The 14,048-nt window shown below is 47.8% G+C and overlaps 1 protein-coding gene across 4 annotated transcripts in view; it reads right to left on the bottom strand.

Annotated features, from left to right (window-relative positions):
• The window catches only part of LOC134851799 (CD109 antigen-like), a 385,923-nt gene that overhangs the window by 61,850 nt on the left and 310,025 nt on the right, over positions 1-14,048 (bottom strand). The window lies entirely within an intron of this gene.

Raw genomic sequence — 14,048 nt, 5'->3', positions numbered from 1 at the left:
TACACTGAAAATCCTTTTGTATAAAAGGCCTGAGAACAGAAATGAAAACAGTGAACTCTTGTGACATTCGACCAGAATGGACGAAAAGGTAATTTCGGATTATTAGCAGCTAACCTTCCGAATTAGCAGTTTTAGAGGATTAACGGTGTTATTCAGACGATTGGACGAATCGTGAAGGCTACAATATTCTGGTATTTTAAATTTTAAATTTCGAATGATGACGTCATATTTCTGAGAAACGTCAAAAACGACCATTTTGGAAGAAATCTGGTATAAAAACAGAACAACAATAGTTGCGACGGCGACAACAACGATAATCGCGATAAAAAACAATAACGAGAATTGAACGAATAGCAGAGTTAGCAGTGACCGCTCCGAGTTGTGTAACATTCGCCCAAATACTACACAGCGACGGAGCGTAGAAAAAGTACCTATTTACGACTGGCAGGCGTCAGTTACCTTAATCCTACTCGTTTTTCAACGTCTCGACCTTGCCAGTTGATTTTCTGGTCTGTCTAGGGCAAAGTAAAAAGTTACCATTTTTAGGCCATCAGTCAAACGACTTTTGATCAGCTTTCGTTTACATGCGAACACAACCACATAGCTGAGTCTCGGATCCTCAGACTACGTGATTGCTATTAAAAACACTGCTCGAATAACCTATTTTAATATGTTTTTGTGTGACAGTTCTATATTAAATCCATTGGAGATGGATTGACCCGTTCCTCTTTCTAGCTACTCATATTCTGAAATATCAAATAATACCGGTGTTAATTAGGAGTTCTATGACATTCAAGTAGCTATAAAGTCAGTTTTATACAGTCCCTTCACATAAAACGGTCTCTGGGGGACCAAGCCTCCGCTCCCGTAATATTCCTGAGATAACGCTCTTATCTCTTCCAATTTGTGTCCCGGGAGGGTTCCGTGGAATATTCCTTCCCCACTGAAGCTTCCTTCTCCACTAATATCCACTGCTAAGGTTCTTATCGTGTGTTGTTGCCACGATACGAGGCTTCGTATTTTTCGTCTCTTGTGCGACCGTTTTTCACAATATCTGTCGTTGTTGTGTTTTTTCGTCCTTTTCAGTCAAAATGGCCGTTTTTTGTATTTCTGATAAATATTCCCCTTCTGATCGAAATTTTAAAAATAAAAATTCTAGAATATTCCTACCCTCCTTCGCAATACTTTTTCGTTAATAAGGCCTTTAATTGTTCTTTTTCACGTCGCCGGAAGGTTGCTCTGTGCCAATCTGGCAGAATGGCACATACTCCCCGGACAAGTCCCCACCAATGTCCCTATTGATCGCATAACAACGGGTTATCGTCAAGTAGTACTCCAGTTCTCTATAATCAATCTTACAAATCGCATAAGAAATTGAAATTTATCTACTCCACCTCAACTCACTACGTGTTCACAAATGGCATCGTACTACATCTCACTGCCTTTCAACATTTTCACAAAATTTGCACCATGAGGAGTGTCCTAGATAAAAATTTTTTTCTGACTACTTACGTCATCTCGCCATAAAACTTCTTTTCGCTCTTTGTGATTAAAAACTGGGATGTGGCACGGCCACGCACCCGTTAAAATTAACTTAACTTCACTCACCAAGTATAATCAGTCATTTATGCGGTCCTTTCAATATTAAAACTAAGAAACTCTGTGGCTACGAAAGTTATTGAGTTATTCACCCTCTCGAGCAAGTTTACTCAATCTTACCATGTCGCCACACAGTGAAATTGTGTCTTACACAGGTTAAAAACTTCAGTCGTGTTTAAATAGGTAAATATACTCACCTATAATCCTCATATACATACATAAATAGTCATAACTAAAATCAATAATTTCAGCAATTTTAGCAATTGCAACATTGTAGCTTGGTCTGACCAAACTAGATCAAAACAAAAAGTTTACCAAGTTCAATAATCAAAACTTGGTTGATTGGTTCAAGTTTTAACACACAAAGACAATCAAGTTTTTTCTCCTTCTCTTCTTTTCTTGCTCACGTCTTCACTTGTTCTCTTCGTTCATCATCTTCATTCCATCGCTTCTCCATCCTGATCTTCAGCGTCACTGTCTTCCAGAACTTTCTCTAACATGTCCATAGAGTTGCGGGCCGTGCCCCAACTCTCTTGCTCCAACAGCCTCGGTTTGCAACAAGGTAGCAAGTCCAAGTTCACCTTCTGCTCCCGGTTCCTGCAAAAGCTGTTGCGAAAACATAAGCTCACATTTCGTTCTAGGTCATTTCTTAAGACCTCTTTCTTTTCATCTTCAGTTGCACAAGGCGCTCCAGCCACTCGCTTCGCCGCCGTGGTGACCGCGTTTCTATGCGTCAGGAATGCTCTCTTATAGGCTCCCGGTCCTATATCTAGCTGGAGAGATTGATAGGCTTCCGTGTTCCTCGACATGTGACGCTTCGCGCGTTCATACATCCATGATGTCATCACTGCACGGAACCAAGTGTAACATTCGTCTACTGCAGTCACACATGAGGCTTAAGAAAAATAGGCCCTATAACCACTGGCTCAAGGGTCAGGGACACTATCTCTTGTGTTTTTCTACCTCAAGAACGGTCGGAGCCAGTTCGGTTCGCTTGTGACATGAGACTACGACCCGTTACAGCTTAAAGGCTACTACTAAAATATCCCCCCACTCTAGAATTAGAAACGTCCCCATACTTAGGTCTCTAGATACCCAAAATACATGAACGCCGTTAAAAACCGGGTTGGAACAATCCGTTAAGTTACTTTTTATTAGACAGTGGAACTTTGATCCATTTCAGATGGATCAACCTAAAACTCGCCTTACCTCAACATAACAATTATAAAACACACTCTAGGAATTTAAATTAAGTACTCACATTGTAGCACGCTCAAGAACCAGGAAGCAAATAAGTCGGTAAACAACTCAAGAATTAATAAAGTAACTAATATGAGTTTAATGTTAGTCAGTTTTAACAACAAGAACAAGTTTTTACTCTAGACTGCAAGTTCTCGTGAACCATTGGGACACTCAAGCTGTCCACCTTTCCACCGAAGGTTCACTCTAGTCCAGTCAATAATAGTATTCCAATCGTAACAATCCAATTCGTGGGAATGCTCTCGTCTCTGTTTCAGATGGGACAGCTCTACTCTAGGCTATTATTGCTATTGAAATTGCGAATAGCAATTTCCCACCGATTTTTCTAGCAACTTTCCCGCGATTGTTATTCAACTGTTCTGAAATTGTTCTCCTCTCTTTTTCTGATTTTCAGTTCTCGCGAGAAAATCGTGCATGACAGGTTCCATTCGAAATTTTGAAAAATTAAATTTCACTCCAAAATCAAGTGTTTTTTTCTTCTCTCAAGGTCAAACTTCCAAATATGACCGACTGGCACATACTCCCCGGACTCGAGATCGATGTCCTCATCGCGCGCTGTCTTCTGCCAGTGAGTCCCAGAAAAACCGAGTGTTGCTCAAGATACAGTGCCAGAGGTCATTTACAGAAGTTTGCAGCAGATTTAAGCTTATCTACACCCCAAAATTCACAGCCATTTAAAATTTTCACGCTATTGCTAAACAGCAACCAAAATCTGCATACACCTGCACCCTTGAATTTTCGCTTTTCAAGCCAATCATTTTAAAATCTCTTTTGTCCTATTCAATCAGGAAATTGTCATGCAGCATTTCGATTTATATAATAAATATAGTATATTAGTAACAATATTTGCTTTGTTAAAATTTCTTTTTCGTGAATCCAAGTTTCACTCGGATCCACGCTCAAGCCCCCCCTTCCCTCTCAAGACTCAAGATCCATCCGATTTGCCCATTCATCTCGTACTCTTCGCCTTGGAGGTACTGCATCCTGAAGTGCTAGATGCGGCAAACTGTCTCAACAGTTCCTCTTCATCATCGGGACTAATCACAATCTCCTCCCAAGCCTTCAGCTGTTCATAGGATCGCATCCATTCCCTCTGCTCCTGCAATCTCTTTGCTTGGTTGGGTAGTGCCTTCACCCTAGCTTCTCGGTTCAAGCAAAAGGAGTTGTGCAGGCTCAAGCTCACGTTCTTCGCCAGGTCTTCCTCTAGTATCGACTCCCTCGCTTTGGTATTGTCTCTAGACATCTTCCCCACTCTTTTCCATCCCGTCGTGATCGCATTACGATGGGTTAGCAGAGTCTCTTGAAAGCTTCCGGCCCAATCTCGGCCTGGAACTGTCGATACTCTTTTTGATGTTTTCTCATGTGATCTTTCGTTGTCATGTACAACCAAGACGTCAGTGTCGCCCGAAACCATGGAAAGTACCTCAAGCGACTCCATACGTGCCTGACTTCCGTCGGTATGGCGAATACTTTGCACGCAGTCTCAAACAACTCGAGTCTCCTGCTGTAGTCTATCGCGTATATTGACTCAGCCGTTGGCTTCGTCGCCTCCCGATACTTCGTTATATTCTCTTCTATCCATCTCAGAGCTAACATCGTACTCACTACTAAGAGCGTCACCTTCTGCCGGTGATCCGGTAGTCCGATCGACCGAATCTCTTCCACATCCCACACCAGGCAAAGGTTCTTGTGATCTGGATACCACACCGTTTGTGCCAAACAGTGGCATGGGCATTCCCCATGAGAGATCTCAATGCTCCTGAGATTACGCTCCCCTGAGGCTTCCAAGAGAGGCTCAAGCTCCATCATTTTCTCGTGCATCGTGTCGTTGTCTTCCAGGTTCGGAGTACTTCCCACAGGTTTCCCGATCACGTTTTGTCTCTCGTGATCGCTCTTGTTTTCTCTTTCCAACTTCAGAAGATCTTCTCCCCAGATTTCGCTTAAGTCATCTCTCAATTCTTTTGGTACTGTCCCTTTGATTTTTCTCAACAACTTGTGCGAGTGATGCGACATCCGAGCCAACCTCACGCACTTGGGCACTGAGAAGGCCTTGTCCACCAGTATTCTCTGGCTGGACACTTCCACCATCGCCATGTGTAGCGGGTAGTGACTTCCGCACAAGTTGGCCATCATTGACCCTATCAGCGATTTCGCGTTCAATGGCAAGCCATAAGCTTCGCTCATGGGAAATCCCATTTCCGCCTCAAGACCAACCTTCCAGCTCCGGATGTGTTTTTGAGTCACCTGCGACACCCCGGGCCATGATTCTACGCTCAACGCCGTCACTAAATGATGTTCAGACTCCAGTCTCTCCAGTGCCTGCAGACCACACATTCTCGAGAAGAATCCGAGAGCTGTCGCTATATTCACCGTGGTTCTCGCGTAACATTCCGCTATTATTTGCACTTCACTTTTCTCCCTTTCTGTGATGTCTTCGAACCAAGTGACCAGGTCTTCTTTTTGAAACGACAGTATTCTGACGCATGACCGTCCATCGCAGATGTGCTCTCCGTTCCCACACGTCGAATCCAGACAGCTACCCGGCTCCAATTTCTTTGCTGACCCGGGGTCGCTCGTCCTTTCGCTTGGCTCTTGCATCTGGGGCGTGATTAGCTTATGTAGCACACTCAACTTCGCCAGATCTTCATCTTCCGTTGGTGCTAACCTCACTCGCTCTGTGGTTTCCTCGATTAGACTTGCATGGGGATGTGGACACCAGGAGGGTCTTAGTAGCTTCCATATCACTCCCAAGTTCGTGGTTAACAAGCCATTTCCACCGCCCATGTTCACTTCAACTCTCTTGTTTGAGCGCGGTATGCTTATCACCTCTGGTGTTTTCTCAAGAATCAGGCCCAGGCTCGGCCCCTCTTTTTCCACCGCGTCTATTTCCATCATTCTTTCTGTCCAAAACTTCAGTAGCTCCGCTACCTCATGGTTTCTGTGGGCTCCTCCAGCTTCCGAGTCTAAGAAGGGATTGTAGGCTATTCCCATCACTCCAGACACATATTGGTATTCCCCCTTCTCACTGAGTCTCGAGTACTGTTCTGACGAGGCCAGGTTACGGTGAACATCATGTTCTTCCTCGAACTTCTTATTAGAGAACCTCCGTACCTCGTCCAGCTTTCGATGGTTCTCTAAGGATAGTCTGGAACCATCTTCTTTCTCTATTCCTGTACTCTGATATACGTTCAAGATGATCGTTGAGACTCTTCTCTCCATGGTTTTACTTCCACTTGCTCTCTGGTGGCATGCCAGGATGGTGCTATCAGACATCATTGACATTGTCCATCTCAAGAAACATGTGGCATCTTTTCTTCTAGCCAGGCTCAAGCCTGAATTGTCCCTGGCCACGTGTTGCATCAGTGCCTGATACACCTCTAGCTTCTTGCTTCCCAACTTCAGCCTGTCATACGAGGTCAATGTCTCCAACTCTATTCCCACCAGACTCCAGGTGAACATTAATTGTCCCGCAGTTCTAACGAAGGGATTCGCCATTAGTGGCGGTGCTGATGAGGATGTCCTCATCGCCTCTTCAAAATGATCCTTCAACAAACTCTGCCAGGACCTCTTCAGATGACTTGCCATCTCTATCTTATTAACCTCGGCTTTTTGCTGGGTGGCCCAATTGCGTCGCCTGCGAGCTATTCCACTGTCCAACTTCTTCAAGCAGTCCTCCATTTCCTTCAATGTTTCGAGGGCCACCCACCACGTCCGGGAAGTGTTCCTCGTCTTGTTCCTCTCCAATGGATCACTCGTCACTTGTTTGCCCATGTCCTGATGTGCCTTCGAGATCCATTCTTTGCCGATCTCCACTTCCCCTACCTGTCCGTTCGTTGAACCTCTCTTCACGTTTACCTTCTGAGGCTTGAATTCTTCTTCTGACGTCGAACTGGTGGAAACCTCTATTTCCTTTTCTACTTCAAGTGGTTTCCTGAGCTCCGAGCTGTTCTTGTATGCCGCCGTCTTGCATCGGGCCAAAACGATGGGCGCCGTCTCTCTCAAGTTTCCTTCCGAAACAGCATCCACTGAAGGACTACCCCATCCTTCCACTTCTCTCTTCCTCTTGCGAGTCTTCACATCTCTGCTCGAGGGTGTTGTGGCTATCATCATTGATTCGACCTCTCCATCCACTCCTTCCAACTCTTGCCTCCCCCCTGCTCGAGCCTTAAGGATATTAGTACCTTTAATCATATTACTAGTCCCAACCTTATCCCTTTTTATATCATCAACCATTTTATCCACAGTTTTTTGTTTCAGAGTAGAGCTGTCCTCACATTTCTCTTTTCTAGTCTTCGATCGTGCGTTCCTCAGCTCCACTAGCTTGTTCAGCAGCTCTTTTCTTGCTTTCTCATCCAGGCCCGTTCCTATCAGGAGCGGTTCCCCGAATCTCACTACTGCGTCCCACAGTTCCTTCTTGAACTTGTCCAGCGTCGTCTCGCTGCCCACTTCTCGATTGAATTCCCCCAGGAATTCCTGCCAAGCGTCATCCTCGAGAGATCCCAAGAATATGTCCCTGTTCCCTTCGAACGTGTTCTTCTCCCTTTCCTCCGAGCTCAAGAGTAACATCCCCATATTGAAGGTCTCACCTGCCAATGGCAACTCTAGGTTCTTCCGCGGGGACGGGTTCAGAGGTGGTGTGGCAGTATCTGCCCAATTCTCTTCGCTCAAGTCTTTCAACAGCTCTTGAGTGGCGAGTTCCTCCCCTGATGGCCCTGGTTCAGGTGTATTCCCCACCTCCATGTCTTCTCCAGCTTCACTGAGAGTTTCATCCATACTCTCTTCCTCTGATTCATTTCTTCTTCTCTCGAGAATTCTTTTGAATCGATCCTCAACGGGTCCACTCCTCTTGTCTCCAGGCGTGTCTACAGACAGTGGTGACGGTGTCGTAGGATCCAGCTTTTTATATTCCGTCAGGGCTACATGCAGTTGACCTGCTGCATCTAGTTCTGTTCCCTCCTGTGTCACTTCTACTTGTTCCAAGCCATAGGGTGCCTTGTATTTTCTCGTGGCAAATTTCATTTCGTCCACCAATGCGACGTGTCCCTCCATCACGATCATCCTGCCATCATCCCATATGGGTAGCATATTCTCAAGTCCTTCCTTCTCAAGGGTCCTCAAGACTTTCCGCACCTCATATCCAGGGGGCTGCGAACCTCTACTCTTTTTCGCTTGCGTCGTCCACGAATTTACCTTCATCTCGCTGGTGTGGAAGTAGACTGCCGCCGTGTAGCCGATGAACAGGGGATCCCAGCCATCCGTGAAATGCCTCTGCGTTTCCTCCGTCATCATCTTCGCCATTATGGAGGGAACCACCAAGGGACTATTCATTCCCAAGGTCATCCTCCTGACTGTCGGGAACTCAGGCATGGTGGCTGGTAGGATTTCTTTCTCCATTATGGCCTCCAGCTCCCTCTTGACTAGCGCAAAGCACTCCTTCCAGGCGGGGATTCTCAAGACTTCTCGTCCGTTGGCCGTCAATGGGTTTAGGTTCCAAAACTTTGGGTACATTTCAATGGGGCCCTCTCGCTTGCCTCCCATTCTACATTGCATTTGTCCCCTGAAGTTGCACACCATCATCTCGGCATCTTTCACTTTTCCGAAGAGTACCGTGTTGCTCATACGCGCCCTGAGCACCTCCTGCTGACACCAATTCAGCGCTGTACCATCCAGTACGCTGATGAGACTCAAGTGCGTCACCGAGTGACGATACGTTATCACCAGGGGGTCTGGAAACGCGTACGTCACTGCTGGACCATAGATGCAGGTCACCACCTCCTCTAGACCTCGGATTATCCCCATTGGGTCCGACCTCATTGCCAGGCACAGGTCCGTCAACAGAGGCATCCCTCTGTTCGCCTTCTCCCATTCTTCTCTCGAGGTTGGGTTCTCATCTTCACCCGTCATGTATCGATTCTGCATCATGAGGTATTGCACCAGCAGTGTCTTCAACCCTGCGGCACACTTGTAGGAGCTGGTTTCAATGCTCGTGTGGACTCTCCCCATAGACAGAGGTTCTCCATATTCCATTAACCGATGAAACGATACCAATTCCCCATGGGTCAAGAGTACTAGTGCCAGATACCCATCAACTCGAAGTGTCTCCACTCCTCGACTAAACATGTATGCTGGGCCCATGTTGAACAAGTATCTGGGGTAAACCAAATACAGGGCCAAGAGCAGGCTGATGGACATGCCCAGTATCTCCTGTACGAAGGCTCCGAAGATAGTCGCCGTGGTGCCGAACACTCCTGCCAAGAATTCTCTCTCCCAGCAAGGACTCAAGAACTTGAGAATCTCGTAATCTCTCCTAGTCTTCAATTCGCCGTTGGCGTGCTCTCTCCAAAATCCTCCAATCGTCACTTCATTGGCGGCCGAGACAAATCTAGCCACCGTCATGTCTCTCGTTTCAGCTAGCTCCAGTTGCTTCTCTAGAAAACTCCAGATTTGTTTCACGAGGAGTGGTGCTTCCTCCCTCGTCTTATTCGTGACGTTCTCCAGCCTTGGTGTCAGGAATGGCCACCAGCCATTCTCTTGAGTCAAGCGATATTTCATCGATTCTAACTGTTTCTCCGTCTCGACCACATTTCTTCTCTCGTTGCTGGGACCTCTAGTCCTGCTGGTGGAATTTGCGACTTTCACATCCATACTCCGGAACCACAGGCTGGCCGTCAACTGGTTTATCGCCGGGTGGTCGTCCCCGATGACTGGGCTGAACTTGAGTTGTCTAGCAAAGTTCGATATCTCTAGCAAGAGTACCTCATCCAATACAATCAGGACGTCGGCCAGTCCGTAAAAGCCCCTCAGTGCATGAGATATGTCAGCCCATGCGGCCGGCAATTCTGATTTGTAAAGCCTCAAGTTCAATGGCTCCAGCTCTCGATTGGGGGCTGCCAGCAGAATCCGCCATTCACTCCCTTCTGCTATCAGGATCAAGACCGCGTACACGAATTGTAGGGCGGGTGGCATATTTGCGTATCCCGGGGATGTGGTAAACACCACCTTCGTCTTGGACCCAAATCTCGAGGCTACGTTCTCTTGTACCTCATTCATCGCCGCAAATAACGCCTGAATAGCCTCCCATATCTTCTTTGATGTCGGAATCTCCTTGCCCTTCAGTTGCTCAAGAAGTCCCATCGCGTGCAGGTGATCATTCATTCCTGCAAACATTAGCAGCTCAGGTTCACAGGGCATCTCCGACTTTATTGCCACCACTAGAGTCAACATCTGGTTCAATTCGGCTCCTGGCAAGGAGTATACCAGAGTCTCCGGCCAGAACAACTTGGGAGACGTTCCTTCGAAGTCCGATCCCGCCACAATGACTACTCTTGCAGCAGCTGGATCTGCTCTATCATAAACTGCCAGAGTTTTGGCCAGTTGGGTGCCACCACAGGGCTTCCCGTACCTGGGATCTTCTGCCAACTTCGGACCTTCGTAAGCGGCATCAGGCAATTCCATTCCCCCCGGATTGAGTAGCTTGTCTACCACCTTCAACTGCGCCGGTGTTGCCAACCTGATCCTAGCGATGCCAGTTCGGTGCTTGGGAGGTTCTGTTATAAGTCCAGGACCCCCCAACAGTTTGAGAGGCCTGTAGTTAATGGGTCCCATGATCGTTTTTGTGGGAATTCCAGTCAGGTCTGTGGTCTCCATTAACTTCGCTCTCGAGAAGTGCGCTTCGTGAGCTTTCAACCAGTCTATGCAATGATGTCTATTCAAATCCTCGTGCGACACTCGTTCGATCCCCAGGGTTTCCGCCAACTCTCGTCTGCATTCCAAACTCTCTAGATCCAGTTCCTTCACCTTCTCAGGATATCTCAAGCGGGCAGTCTCCATAGACTTCTTTTCTCTCCTGCCATCTGCCACCACCACAGAGGACATCGCCGAGCCCGGAGGTGTTGATGACTCTACCTCCTCCGACTCCATTGGCGTGGCACTCTGCAATCGGGTCTGATTGCTCCTTGAACTGTCTCTAGTATCAACTCTCGCTCCCAAGCGACCAGCCAAGGCCCTCGAGGCAAGGAATGGTGGGTTGGGAGGTGGTCCTAAAGTGAATTGGGCTGTCTCCAGCAGGTCCGCCTCTAGCGTGTTAATGTTTTCCTGGAAGACGTCGTTCAGCCACTCCGCTCCCCTTGGCCTATCGAAATGGATTCCATCTTTTGAGGTGTCTTCAGGGAATCCCTTTTTCTCCATACGTTCTGCTATGTCCAACAGCCTGAGAGGAAGCACACTCTTCCGGTGTATGTCTCGGATCATCTTGTTCAGGCTCCGCACCTTCTGGTTCATCTCTAGGGCGTGCTGATCAAACATCATGTTGTAGGGGACCGTGCATACCGTCAGCAGGATGGGGTCCATCTGGATCCTCAGTTCCTCAAGAAGGCAGCTCATCTTGTCGCACAGCCTCGCTACTTTCCTCGCTTCTCCCCTTGACACGTCGTTGGTCCCAACCATCAGGGTCACTGTGTAAACTTTGGTCATCCCTAGCATGTCCAGGGTTGCCAACATCTGTGGCGTGGCAGCTCCAGCGAAACTCAAGACTCCTGTCTGCCAATGGGACCGTATCTGGGTCAACACCCGCACCAGGCTATCCCCTATAATTAGGTGAACTGCACCCTCTGGCACACGAGGTGGCGCTAGATACTCCACCCAGGCTGCGTCATGGAAGCAGTCCCTCCTGGCTCCCTGTTCCGCACTCCAGTCCAGCCGATTGTGCCTGTGGTAGTTCCCTTCTGTATTCTTCTTATAGCTTGCGATCACGACATTCCTGACCGGCTGTTCCCTCCAAGTTGGGGGAAGCTCTGGCCTTGTCGATCTTTCACGACTCTGCTGCTGCAATTTCTCGCCTAGCTCCTTCAGGCGCGATGAGGCGCCACTCACCTGACTGCCACTCGAGGTCGAGGTTGGGGTATATCCTGGAAACACCACATCCATCAGAGGACGTACAGGTTGTGTCTCTAGGTTGCGCAAGGAAGGCGTCACGTCATTCGGTATCCAGACCTCTAACCCTTCGCTCATGTGTTCTCTGGCCTCGCGGTCAAGGTTGAACCGTCCTCTAGCCCTGGGAGCTTCATCCACCTCCATGCGCGACTCTGGCCTCGAGCTGGTCACCACTCGTTCGTTTGACCTGGCTCCCTTCTGTGCGTCAAGCTCGCGTTGTCGCTGTTCTATCCTTTCCAACTCCGACTTCAGTTGATCACGATTTGCGACGTTCTCCCGCACCCTCAGCTCCTGCTGATGTTCAGCCCTTAGCATCTCAAGTAATTTCGACGTCTGATCTCGCTCGTCGACTGCCTGGTCTCTCTCCAGCTGAAGCTTCTCCCTGTCCAGCTTCGCCTGATCCCGATCGAGGTTCGCTTTATTCCTTTCCTTCAGCGCCTTCTCGAGCTCTTTCTTTAGAACCCCCAGATCCGGATATGCCTCTGTCGTCTGTTGCGCTCGCGACATCGACGGCACCTTACTCGAGCTCTGGCCTGTGGATCTTGCTGTTGGTCTCGTCGGTAGCGGAAACTCTCCTGCGCCGTGTTCGGTGTTGTTACTCAGGCCAGGATTTCTTGCCAAGTCAAAGCCCCTTACTCCTCCATCCGCATTCCAAGATAACCATCTGGTCTGTTCTCGATTTGATATGCCCTCGGTGGTGTAGCCGACCATCAAGACAGCCTCCGTCGCAGACTCCCTGCACTCACCCTGGTCCTCCAACTGGAGGATCGCATTCAGCATCACCGCCATTCTCTCGTCTATCTGGGTGTAGTCCAGGTCCCTCAAGCGTCTGTACAGCTCGTCAAGAGTGGGCTTCTTCAGAGCCGCGGGCACGGAGTTCCAGAATCGGTCTGCCATTTTTGCAACTTCGGGATGTATATAGGTAGATGTTAACCAGCTCAAGAATTACCTTACCAACTCAAGAATTACCTTACCAACTCAAGTATTACCCAATTCAAGAATTCTCTAGAAATGCTCTCTTGCAAGTACTTGCTGTAGATTCGGATTATCGCGTGTTCAATCAAGATTCTCTCTTTCTGTTTCTCGCTTGAGTGTAGTTGGACTTTCAACTTTGTTTTTCAAACTCGATCTGAAAACAGAAAGCTCATTAAAACTTAGCATGTCACGTTCCTAACCTAGAGACCCCCCTTCTACCCATATGGTTAAAATCTTATCATTCTCATATCACTTAAAGCAATTCGATTGGATTTTCCCTTAAGAACATGCAGATTCATTTTATGTTTTAGCACCATCAATTCTTTCTTTTAAAATTCAATTGTCATGCCAATCACATCTTAAGATCCCTTTACCTGCGCCGCACCCCAGTACCTAACTCAAGACTCCTCCCTCACACCCGACCTGATACCTCCATGTACCCGACTCAGGCAATGCTCAAGTAGTACTTCTTGTGAAGATGCACCATTATCTCTGTTTCTGCAAAGACCACATGTAGGATAGCGTACAATTCCCTCGAGCTCAGTTTGCCCCTGTTTGGGTCGTACACCGGCATCGAGACCTCCACTATTCCTCTTTCAATCATGAAGTCACGTAGTCTTGTCAGTGCCAATATCACGTGTTCGGGATCAATTGTGTTTCTGTCGTTGACTCTCGTTACTAGGAAGCAGAGGTATTTGCCCGGGACTTGTGCCACTGACGGTGGAAGCGCTGCTATGCCTCCCAGTCCTGGCCTCTGTCTGAACAGAAACTCTACGTTCTGGTACTCTCTTTTGAAGTCAGCCTCCAATCTTGATTTGAAACTCATGTCCGCCGTGATGCAGATCGCGCTGGTCCTGTTTGACAGGATGAAGTCGCTATCCGTTATCATGATGTTCTCTGAGTATTCATTGGGTATTTCGAATTTCGTTTTGAAATTCCTTCCTATGGTAGGCTCTGGTTCTTCTTCCTCCAGTTCCAATCCGCTTGTTTCCCTCACTTCCTTGAGCTTCTTTATCATCAAATTTTCGGTGTGGGTAAGTCCTACCCCCACTCCCCGGACAAAAATATTTATCGACGTCCCCGTCGATGTAGTCGGGTCTGAATTGTCCTTGGGGATGTCCAGTGGCCTGTCTGTTGCTGTCCATCCGAAAAGAGGGTCCTCTGTCTTCATGTAATTTGCTGCTGATACATCGATTTGCTGAATGCTTTGTCCTTCGCGGCTCTCGTCTTTGACATCACGCATCCACTCTAGAATCCTCAAGTTCGTGTTCTCCCTCCTTTCT

This window comes from Symsagittifera roscoffensis, chromosome 7 (genome assembly GCF_963678635.1).
Source record: "Symsagittifera roscoffensis chromosome 7, txSymRosc1.1, whole genome shotgun sequence".
Taxonomy (NCBI): domain Eukaryota; kingdom Metazoa; phylum Xenacoelomorpha; order Acoela; family Convolutidae; genus Symsagittifera; species Symsagittifera roscoffensis.
Note: the sequence above shows the minus strand (reverse complement) of the source record. Positions and strands in the feature narration are given on the sequence as shown.